A 12,667-nucleotide genomic window follows, 5' to 3' on the forward strand; every position below is an offset into this window, starting at 1 on the left:
TTCAGTTTCATCTGGTTTCTTCTGGTTTCAGCCACCTTGAACTTGTCTCATCTAGGTTCTTCTGCTTTCATGCAGTTCCACCTGGTTTTATCCAGTTTCAGTTGGTTTTATCATGCTTCATTCAGCTTCATCTGATTTCTGCTGGTTTCAGCCAGATTCAACTTGTTTCAAATAGTCTCATTGGGTGTCATCTGGCTACAGCTGGTTTCCTCTGGTTTCAGCTGGCTTCAATCAGTTTCACCTGGTTTTAGCTGACTTCAACTGGTTTCACCCAGCTCTAGTGAGTTTCAGCCACTTTTAGCCAAATTCAACTGGTCACTACTGATCTCATCCAATTTTGGCTGGTTTCATCTGAATTCATGTTGTTCCATCTGGTTTCAGCTGGTTTCAGCAGATTTCACACATTTGCAGCTGATTTCAGCCAGGTTCAACTGGTTTCATCCAGTTCTGGCCAGTTTCATTTGTTTTCATCCACTTTTGACCAGCTTCAGCTAGGTTAACCCGGTTTCAGCCAGCTTCATCCAGTTTCAACTGGTCTTAGAGAGCTTCAAACAGTTTTATCTAGTGGTGGCCACATTTAGCCACCTTCAGTTTGTCAGTACCAATTTCTTCTGGTTTAGGTAGGTTTCATTTAGTTTTGGCTGGTTTCATTTGGTTTGCCTAGTTTCAACCTGTTTCAGGTTGTTTCATGCAGCTTCATGTGGTTTCATCTGGTTCTGGCTTGTTTTGTTAGAGTAGGCAGATAGCCACAAATGAGCAGAAAAGGGAGCCCCCTGGGAAAAGCAGCCCTGGAGATGCTGCCCAGTGATAATCAGCACCGCACACTGACAGCAAAAATAACAGTGGCTACATTGGCTACATCTGTCCTTGTAGTTAGGCTCATCTGACCCTGAAGGGGACTTATCAGGTGCTCACTGGAGATACCAATACAAGAGATTTTCCCTGCTGATGAGCAGGCACTCTCTCCAAAAATTCACCCTAGAGTAGCCCTTTGCTCATTATAACAGTAAAAAACACAACCCTGGTTGGAGATCATTGTCAGTGACTCATTGGAGCTGACTGAAACTGGATGACACTGGTTGTAGTTGACCAAAACTTGATTAAATAGGCTAGAACCAGATGAAACAGACCATTTGAAGCCCTCTGATACCAATGGCTCCCACTGAAACTGACAAAGGATCGTAAATTTAGACTTGTTGAAGAGCAAAGTATTCCTAATAGTTAAATTAATTTCATTCTGCAAAGTTCTTTTCTCCATGGAAAATTTTCTGAGTCGTCTAGGCTTTGGAAATTTTGAAAATTCCTTTTAAATAAAGCACCAAAGAACTGTTGCCCCCAAGTTCTTGATAACCTACTTAATAAAGCACAGATTTTTTAGGTAAAACTGCATTTCTGAGTTTTCATTTTCCCTGTGTTTTGTACTGTGAAGTTCTGAGTGTATATATAACACTTTACTGGTGCTGTAGTTTTCTTCTGAGGAGCCAGGGACCTTCTGAAACTCCCAGGTTTTATCATAAAGCAGATTATAATACATTTATTGTACATAGGAAGTGAGTTATAAAGTGTTTTCTGTTAGGCATCATTTTAACCTAGACTCCTTTTTGAAAATTTGATGTTGGAAGAAAGGAACACTCTCACCTGAATGATCAAATTATTTTTCTGAGTCTAGATATTCCTATAAACTCAGTCTTCCTTGAAGAGTTATCGACTTACTTCTTGGCTTATGAACTACTAGTAAGACAAAAAGAATCAAAAGAAAAATTAAAAACATATACTTTGAAGTAAACAAAGAGCTGAATTTTTTTATCCACTTTGATATAACTGTGCTTAGAGAAAGCCCAGGACCAGCTATGTAGTCATTATTTGAATAATTTAGTTCCTGGAGTAATGAATCAGATCTCTCCCTAGAAAAATAACCATTATTGATGAAAAGGTAAAATGTGGGCAATATTTTGTAGGAATCAATGTCCATTATATTTCTGGGAGCTTAAACATGTGTATTAAAATATTATTCATAATCAAATAGTAAATAAATGTGTTCAGTCCCAAGGCCATGCAAGTGTGCAGCCCAGAACAATTTTTGCAAACTTAAGAAATGAAGTTTAAAAAGAATTCATATCTCTTACCTAGAATGCTTACATAACTGATTTTATTAATTTTTCAATGCAATGGAAAGTACACTGGTCATTCTGTTTCTTGAATACTTCCAGGTTCGGGATATATGCAAATGTTTTTTCCTCCTGCTTGAAATGTTGTTAGCCCAACGCTTTGTTGTCTCCATGTTTTGACTTAAATCACAGATATTTAAAGAAGCCTTCACTGATTCAGTACTGCCATCCTACACCTACTTCCATTATTCTTGTTACATTTGCTTTCCCTCATATTACTTATACTTTCTGTATGTATTCTATTTATTTGTTTTCCTGTTTACTTCTTGTAGCTCACTTTGGGGTATAACATCCAAGAAACTATTGTATGTCAAGTGTCAGTTGATTTACCATGAAGCCAGTGAAGTTTAAGCTTAAGAGGTACTTGCTTGACTTACATTTATATGTTTATATTATTATTGTTTTATTTAAGAGGGCTCCCCAACTTAAAAAGTATTGGGGCCCCAAAATCTGCCTTGACCATAGGCAGATATACTCTAAATTTGCCCTCAGTAGATCATGCCTTTGTATCATTCCTTTCTCTTAATGCAATATAAACGAATATAGGCAATGTGAAAATTTGTAGTTGAGCAGATCTGAAGTTTAGCTGTGGCCCTACCTCTTCTGAGTTAGGTAATGCAGTATAATCAAAGCCCACCTGGGCATGTGTTTCCAAACCTATGAAACTGAGATAATATTATCTTGGATATTTATAATGAGTTAGAGATATGTACAAAGAGACTGGCATATATCAGGTATCTGTATATGTTTATTGCTGTTATTTATTATTACATGACTGATAGAGAATAGCTTTCTAGCATGATGTCATATTTACTTCTGGCTAGAATTCTTTCTATTCAGAAAGTGAATTGAAGGTCTAAAAGTGAAGCTTTTCTGAGGGATTTCATGACTGTGAGGCATTCTAGCCAAAGGAACCTCTTAAATATGAATAAAGGAATAAACCACACACTCAGGTTCCTCCCCAACATTGGTGATTACAGTTCAACATGAGTTTTGGATGGGGACACAGAACCACACCATCACACCATTATTTCTGGGTGTGTCTATGAGAATGTTTCCAGAAGAGATTAGCACTGGAATCAGTAGAATTCCAATGCTAAGACTATCCTCACCTATGTGGTTGGTTATTATCCAATCTATTGAGGGACCAAGCAGAACAAAAGGCAGAGGAAGGATGAATTTGTTCACTCCCTCTGTTGAGGTGGGACAACCATCTTTTATTGACCTTGGACATTGGCACTTCTGGCTCTTGGGCCTTCAGATTCGGATTGAGACTTACACCATCACCCCTCCCTGTCCCTCACCTTTTCTCAGGCCTTCAGCTTTGGACTGCCTTATACCACTAGCTTTCCCGGCTTTCTAGCCTGCAGTCATAAGATTCTGCTCCTCTATAATCACATGAGATAATTCCCAGTATCTATCTATCTAGCTATCTATCTATCTATCTATCTATCTATCTATCTATCTATCTATCTATCTATCCTTTTATTCCCATTTCTCTGGAGGATCCTGATTAATACAACCAACAATTATATGTTCATCCAAACATTCAACAAATACTTAGTAATATCTACTATAAGTAACCGGGTACATGTGAGCATCATTTAGATCTCCAAACCAAATGCAAACAGGGAGTTGTCAATAGTTCAATAGGCTAAAAGGAAAGAAGATCCATCTGGGAATTTCCAGACATATTTTCCTCATCTTATTTCTTTCACGTTGTCTCAATTAGCTATTATACTCTTTCTAAGAGTAATAAGAGTACTAAGCTATCTCTAGAAGTTTTATTATTATTACTGTTCAATCCATTTCTCTACCTCTTCTTTACTACTTTCTGTTTCTACAGTATTTTTAATGAAGTGCCAACAAAAAGAAAATTCATCTTTCTAATTTAAAGTAATTTTGCTCCTGAGGATAAGAGGAAAGAATAGTAAAATATTCAAACATTTACCACTATACACAGTGAAAATGTATGTTCTAACAACTTTAAGCAGATGACATAGCTTCTCTGTGCCCCAGTTTCCTTGATCCAAGAGATGGGGACATAATAATATATATCCACATGCTGCAGTGTTGAGATAAAGACATTATGTGTCTGAAAACACTTAAGTAATGTAAGTCATTTGTTCTTTATTTAAAATGGAGAGGCATTTTGAGTCACATAAAACTTTCTCCTTACCAAAACAAAACAAAACCAAGCCACTGGCTTTGAAAAATTCAGTAATATAGCTCTTTTACATATTATTTGACCAAATAAATTAAAAAAACTTTCCTCTTTACAAAAGCAAGAAAAAAATGTTAAGTATGAAATATTTTTTTAATTCAATTTTAGGATTGATATTATGGATTTGTTTGGAAGTGAATTTATCGCTACACAACAGTCCAAAGGGTCCAAAATAGATCTTGTCATGAGCAGATTGTTATTGCAACTGATTTTTTTACATGAGGGTTGTAAAAGTTTCATAAAATATGTAAACGGATTGTTTTGTTATACCTGGTTTTCTTCATTATTTTTCTTTATGATTTCTTTGTTTGAAGCAGATGTGTCTGATTTGGCTATGGCTTGGTTATTGTTCCAACACCTTTCTTTCTTGGTGTTTGTCTTTTGCCCATTTATCCAGTCATTAGTCCAAGAAGTAGAGGAAGATAATTAGAATTAGTTTCATTCAAAGAGCAAACAGTTTGGTTTAGTAGAAGCATAAAAAAGATAGATTGCTTAGAATAATTTTTGAGATTTTAAAAATAGGATTTCTGAATAACACACAAGTCTGCATTTTACCTACATATCCTATACCTCACTGCCATTGAGTATCTAAGATATTTCTTACTTTTTAAAAAAAATTTTTATTGCATTTAAGGTTTTGGGGTACATGTGCAGAACATGCAAGACAGTTGCATAGGTCCACACATGGCACTGTGTTTTGCTTCCTTTCTCCCCTTCACCCACATTTGGCATTTCTCCCCAGGCTATCCCTCCCCAGCTCCCCCCCCACTGGCCCTCCCCTTTTCCCCCCAATAGACCCCAGGGTTTAGTATTCCTCTCCCTGTGTCCATGTGTTCTCATTTTTCATCACCCGCCTATGAGTGAGAATATGCGGTATTTCATGTTCTGTTCTTGTGTCAGTTTGCTGAGAATGATGTTCTCCAGATTCATCCATGTCCCTACAAACGACACTAACTCATCATTTCTGATTGCTGCATAATATTCCATGGTGTATATGTGCCACATTTTCCCAATCCAGTCTATCATCAATGGGCATTTGGGTTGGTTCCAGGTCTTTGCTATTGTAAACAGTCCTGCAATGAACATTTGTGTGCATGTGTCCTTATGTTAGAATGATTTATAGTCCTTTGGATATATACCCATAATGGGATTGCTGGGTCAAATGGAATTTCTATTTCTAAGGCCTTGAGGAATCGCCACACTGTCTTCCACAATGGTTGAAATAATTTACACTCCCACCAACAGTGTAAAAGTGTTCCTTTTTCTCCACATCCTCTCCAGCATCTGTTGTCTCCAGATTTTTTAATGATCGCCATTCTAACTGGCGTGAGATGGTATCTCAATGTGGTTTTGATTTGCATCTCTCTAATGACCAGTGATGATGAGCATTTTTTCATATGATTGTTGGCCTCATATATGTCTTCTTTTTTAAAGTGTCTGTTCATATCCTTTGCCCATTTTTGAATGGGTTTGTTTGTTTTTTTCCTGTAAATCTGTTTGAGTTCTTTGTAAATTCTGAATATCAGCCCTTTGTCAGATGGGTAAACTGCAAAAATTTTTACCATTCCGTTGGTTGCCAATTCACTCTAGTGACTGTTTCTTTTGCCGTGCAGAAGCTGTGGAGTTTCATTAGGTCCCATTTGTCTACTTTGGCTTTTGTTGCCAATGCTTTTGGCGTTTTGTTCATGAAGTCCTTGCCTACTCCTATGTCCTGGATAGTTTTGCCTAGATTTCCTTCAAGGGTTTTTATGGTACCAGGTCTTATGTTTAAGTCTTTAATCCATCTGGAGTTAATTTTAGTGTAAGGTGTCAGGAAGGGGTCCAGTTTCTGCTTTCTGCACATGGCTAGCCAGTTTTCCCAACACCATTTATTAAACAGGGAATCCTTTCCCCATTGCTTGTTTTTGTCAGGTTTATCAAAGATTGTATAGATGTAGATATGTTGTGTTGCTTCCAATGCCTTTGTTTTGTTCCATTGGTCTATATCTGTTTTGGTACCAGTACCATGCTGTTTTGATTACTGTAGCCTTGTAGTATAGTTTAAAATCCGGTAGTGTGATGCCCCCTGCTGTGTTCTTTTTGCTTAGGATTGACTTGGCTATGTGGGCTCTCTTTTGGTTCCATATGAAGTTCATGGTGGTTTTTTCCAGTTCTGTGAAGAAGGTCAGTGGTAGCTTGATGAGGATAGCATTGATTCTATAAATTACTTTGGGCAATATAGCCATTTTCACGATATTAATTCTTCCTAACCATGAACATGGACTGTTTCTCCATCTGTTTGTGCCCTCTCTTATTTCGTTGAACAGTGGTTTGTAGTTTTCCTTGAAGAGGTCCCTTATGTTCCTTGTGAGTTGTATTACTATATTTTATTCTTTTTGTAGCAATTGTGAATTGCAGTTTGTTCTTGATTTGGCTTTCTTTAAGTCTGTTATTGGTGCAGAGGAATGCTTGTGATTTTTGCATATTAATTTTATATCCTGAGACTTTGCTGAAGTTGCTTATCAGTTTCAGGAGTTTTTGGGCTGAGGTATACTAGGTATACTATCATGTCGTCTGCAAATAGAGACAATTTGGCTTCCACCTTTCCTATTTGAATGCCCTTTATTTCTTTTTCTTGCCTGATTGCTCTGGCTAGAACTTCCAGTACTACATTGAATAGGAGTGGTGATAGAGGGCATCCTTGTCTAGTGCCGGATTTCAAAAGGAATGCTTCCAGTTTTTGCCCATTCAGTATGATATTGGCTGTTGGTTTGTCATAAATAGCTTTTATTACTTTGAGATACGTTCCATCGATCCCGAGTTTATTGAGGGTTTTTAGCATAAAGGGCTGTTGAATTTTGTCGAATGCCTTCTCTGAGTTAATTGAGATAATCATGTTTTTTTTTTTTTTTGATTGTGTTTATGTGGTGAATTATATTTATAGACTTGTGTATGTTGAACCAGCCTTGCATCCCCGGGATGAATCCTCCTTGATCATGATGAATAAGTTTTTTGATTTGCTGTTGCAATCGGCTTGCCAATATTTTATTGAAGATTTTTACATCTATGTTCATCATGGATATTGGCCTGAAGTTTTCTTTTCTTGTTGGGTCTCTGCCGGGTTTTGGTATCAGGATGATGTTGGTCTCATAAAATGATTTGGGAATCATTCCCTCTTTTTGGATTATTTGGAATAGTTTCAGAAGGAATGGTACCAGCTTCTCTTTGTGTGTCTGGTAGAATTCGGCTGTGAACCCATCTGGACCTAGGCTTTTTTTGTGTGGTAGGCTCTTAATTGCTTCCTCAACTTCTGACCTTGTTATTGGTCTATTCATAGTTTCAGCTTCCTCCTGGTTTAGGCTTGGGAGGACACAGGAGTCCAGGAATTCATCCATTTCTTCCAGGTTTACTAGTTTATGTGCATAGAGTTGTTTGTAATATTCTCTGATGATGGTTTGAATTTCTGTGGAATCTGTCGTGATTTCCCCTTTATCATTTTTTATTGCATCTCTTTGGTTGTTCTCTGTTTTCTTTTTTATCAATCTGGCTAGTGGTTTGTCTATTTTGTTGATCTTTTCAAAAAACCAGCTCTTGGATTTATTGATTTTTTTGAAGGGTTTTTCGTATCTCTATCTCCTTCAGTTCAGCTCTGATCTTAGTTATTTCTTGTCTTCTGCTAGGTTTTGAGATTTTTTGAACTTGCTCCTCTAGCTCTTTCAATTTTGATGTTAGGGTATCAATTTTGGATCTCTCCATTCTCCTCATATGGGCACTTATTGCTATATATTTTCCTCTAGAGACTGCTTTAAATGTGTCCCAGAGATTCCGACATGTTGTGTCTTCGTTCTCATTGGTTTCGAAGAACTTCTTTATTTCTGCCTTCATTTCATTGTTTATCCAGTCAACATTCAAGAGCCAGTTGTTCAGTTTCCATGAAGCTGTACAGTTCTGGATTGGTTTCTGAATGCTGAGTTCTAACTTGATTGCACTATGGTCTGAGAGACTGTTTGTTATGATTTCAGTTGTTTTGCATTTGCTGAGGAGTGCTTTACTTCGTATTATGTGGTCAATTTTAGAGTAGGTGTGATGTGGTGCTGAGAAGAATGTATATTCTGTGGATTTGGGGTGGAGAGTTCTGTAAATGTCTATCACGTTTGCTTGTTCCAGGTCTGAGTTCAAGCCCTGGATATCCTTGTTGATTTTCTGTCTGGTTGATCTGTCTATTGTTGACAGTGGAGTATTCAAGTCTCCCACTATTATTGTGTGGGAGTCTAAGTCCTTTCATAAGTCATTAAGAACTTGCCTTATGTATCTGGATGCTCCTGAATTGGGTCCATATATGTTTAGGATTGTTAGCTCTTCTTGTTGTATCGATCCTTTAACCATTATGTAATGGCCTTCTTTGTCTCTTTTGATCTTTGTTGCTTTAAAGTCTATTTTATAAGAGATGAGAATTGCAACTCCAGCTGGTTTTTTTGCTCTCTGTTTGCTTGGTAAATCTTCCTCCATCCCTTCATTTTGAGCCTTTGTGTATACTTGCATGTGAGATGGGTTTCCTGGATACAGCACACTGATGGGTTTTGGATTTTTATCCAATTTGCCAGTCTGTGTCTTTTGATTGACACATTTAGTCCATTTACATTTAGGGTTAATATTTTTATGTGTGAATTTGATACTGCCATTTTGATGCTAGCTGGCTGTTTTGCCCATTAGTTGATGTAGATTCTTCATTATGTTGATGCTCTTTAGCATTTAGTGTGATTTTGGAATGGCTTGTGCTGGTTGTTCCTTTCTATGTGTAGTGCCTCTTTCAGGAGCTCTTGTAAAGCAGGCCTGGTGGTGACAAAATCTCTGAGTACTTGCTTGTTCGCAAAGGATTTTATTTTTCCTTCACTTATGAAGCTCAGTTTGGCTGGATATGAAATTCTGGGTTGAAAGTTCTTTTCTTTAAGGATGTTGAATATTGGCCCCCACTCTCTTCTGGCTTGTAGAGTTTCTGCCCAGAGATCTGCTGTGAGTCTGATGGGCTTCCCTTTGTGGTTGACCCGAGCTTTCTCTCTGGCTGCCCTTAGTATTTTCTCCTTTATTTCAACCCTGGTGAATCTGATGATTTTGTGCCTTGGGGTTGCTCTTCTTGCGGAGTATCTTTGTGGTGTTCTCTGTATTTCCTGCATTTGAGTGTTGGCCTGCCTTGCTAGGTGGGGGAAATTTTCCTGGATAATATCCTGAAGAGTATTTTCCAGCTTGGATTCATTCTCTTCATCACATTCTGGTACACCTATCAAACGTAGGTTAGGTCTCTTCACATAGTCCCACATTTCTTGGAGACTTTGTTCATTCCTTTTTGTGCTTTTTTCTCTAATCTTGGTTTCTCATTTTATTTCATTGAGTTGATCTTCGACTTCAGATATTCTTTCTTCTGTTTGGTCAATTAGGCTGTTTGAACTTGTGCATGCTTCGCGAAGTTCTCGTATTGTGTTTTACAGCTCCTTCAATTCATTTATATTCCTAAGTTGTCCATTCTTGTTATCATTTCCTCGAATCTTTTTTCAAATCTTTTTTCAAGGTTCTTCGTTTTTTGCATTGATTTAAAACATGTTGTTTTAGCTCACAAAAGTTTCTCATTATCCACCTTCTGAAGTCTAATTCTGTCATTTCATCACAGTCATTCTCCATCCAGCTTTGTTCCCTTGCTGGTGAGGAGTTTTGGTCCTTTGTAGGAGTCACGGTGTTCTGGTTTCAGGTGTTTTCCTCCTTTTTTGCACTGCTTTCTTCCCATCTTTGTGGATTTATCCACCTGTCGTCTGAGTAGTTGCTGACTTTTCAATTGGGTCTGTGAGTGGATGCCCAGATTGTTGATAATGAAGTATTTCTGTTACTTGGTTTTCCTTCTACCAGTCTAGCTCCTCCACTGTACGACTGCTGAGGTCCACTCCAGGCCCTGCTTGTCTGGGGTGCACCTATAGCAGCTGTGGAACAGTGAGGGATGCTACCAGTTTCTTTTTCTGCTATCTTTGTCCCAGGATGATGCCTGCCATATGTCAGTCTTCTGGATATAGAGGGGTCAGGGATCAGCTTGAGGAGATAGTCTGTACTTTATAGGAGCTCAAGTGCTGATCTGTGAGCTCTGTTGTTCATTCAGGGCTGTTAGGCTGTGACATTTAATTCTGCTATAGCAGAACTTATTAAAAAAAAAACCCTTTTTTTCTCAGATGCTCTGTCTCGGGGGGTTGGGGTTTTCTTTATGTGTCCGTTGTGCTGTCCTGCGCAGCTAGGAGGCAGTCTAGTCACTATTTGCCTGCCGAGGCTCCACCATGCTGGTGTGAAGTCCGCTGTGTTGCTGCAGGCTCTGCCCTGCTGCTGCGGTCTCCGCCCTGCTGCCACGGGCTACACCCTGTGGCGAAGTCTCTCTGTTGTGGCAGGTTGCCTTGGCAACAGCAGGCTGTGTCAGCAATGGGAATGTACCTCAGTAGGGGCGGGTTGCCTTGGTAATGGCAAACGCCCCTCCCCCACCGAGCTGCACCGTCCTGGGTTCAGCTGTGCCCACAGTGAAACTCTCCACCTGGAGCATTTGGAATCGCCGTTTTGTTTGTCCCACTGCCCTGACCCAAACGCCGTTTCCCTGAAATCTCCTAGCCTGGCTCAAAGTCCAAGTCCCGTTCAACCAGATGGATATGCCAATCTGCCCTCTCAAGTCTCAGATCGCTGGTTCCACAGGGCACCCAGACCAGTGCGCTTTGTGCGGAGCACTGTGGAGCACCGCTGCACTGCAGCACCGGCCACTGGCTGCACTGGCCGCCGGCTGCACCAGCCAAAACTGCTTCGCTGGCGTCCCTCATCTCTTTTATACCTGGGAATTTCCCCGTTCTGTGGGCAACAAAGATCCGTCTGGAAATGAGGCCCTGACTCACCCTCTGTGCGTTCACCGAGGATATTTCTTACTTTTTTAGTTAAATTTGAATATACTTTTAAAAATGGCAAATAAAATATTCAGTTAAAAATCTATCCAGTTACTAAGACAAAACTTACATTTAAAGACCTACATTAAATTTAAAATGTAATAGAAAATATTTCTTTTCACTTAAACATCCAAGGTCTTTTATAAATAACTAATCAAAATGATAATAAATGTACACATGCCTCAATAGTTATCACGATTAACATTAAATGCACATGCAATTAAACCTGAAATTAATAATCCTGAGTAGAGTTTACTAAATTCTGGAAAAGCATAGCTATAACTAAGCAAGAAAGAATTACTTTAAAAATTACTTATTCATTCTGAGAAAATAAATTTTTACATATCATGATCATCTCAGGGCTCAGCTGGTGTCTTATATCATACATAACATGATTGCCACAGACTCCATAAACTATGTACCACTGGAAGTTGAAAAGGAACTCTCTAATGTAAATGAAAAATATTATGCATTACTATCAATAAGTTTTGCCACCAACTTCACATTTATATAAAAATACAATGCACACAACCATTTTTCTTCGTTAAAAATGGATTTTAGGTGCACTTAAAAATCACACTATTCTTGTAGACATTGATATTTTTAAATGCTGTTCAAGTTGAAATCGAACTAGAACAAACTAGCTAATATTTGTTTTACTAGGAAGACAAATTAGTCTAGTAAAAGCTAATAATGAGTTATTCTACTTTGCCATCATAATGTGCATTTAATTTGTGGTCCCTCACATAGCAACATGATACCACCATCGACAGAACATATGCTTTCTGCTCTTTCACAAATGGTGATAATTAGTTTTCTTCCTGAAGCAAATGTGGTATGGAATTCCACATATTTATTTGTATTTAACAAAATTCTCTAGATGCCCTAAAATTAGAATCATTAATTACATAGGCTTACTTCTTTACATAATGTATTTATTTAGTATCGCCTCATTATGCTTCTAACTTAACAATATTCTAAGTGGATTAATTCACTCATTAACATTGAATGAGCACTTACTATATCTGATAATTAAGAGTAAAAATGTTTATGAACCATAAGCTCTGGAACATAGTGTTAATTTCTATGTATGTGCAGTAGTATTGTGGGTAATAAAAATCTGACTTTGAGAATCCCATTTCACTTGACCAAAAAAGACAACTGATTGTCTATCAATTAAAGACAACATAGTTTCTTTTCAATAAAAGAGCTAAGCTAAAATCATATTTCCTGAGTTTTTACAGCGGAATATTTAAGATTATACTATGAATAACATTCTCACAATAAATATCATGCAAATTTTCCTTATAATAATTTTAATACTAAGTTTATAGTTG

This window comes from Callithrix jacchus, chromosome X (assembly GCF_049354715.1).
Source record: "Callithrix jacchus isolate 240 chromosome X, calJac240_pri, whole genome shotgun sequence".
NCBI lineage: Eukaryota > Metazoa > Chordata > Mammalia > Primates > Cebidae > Callithrix > Callithrix jacchus.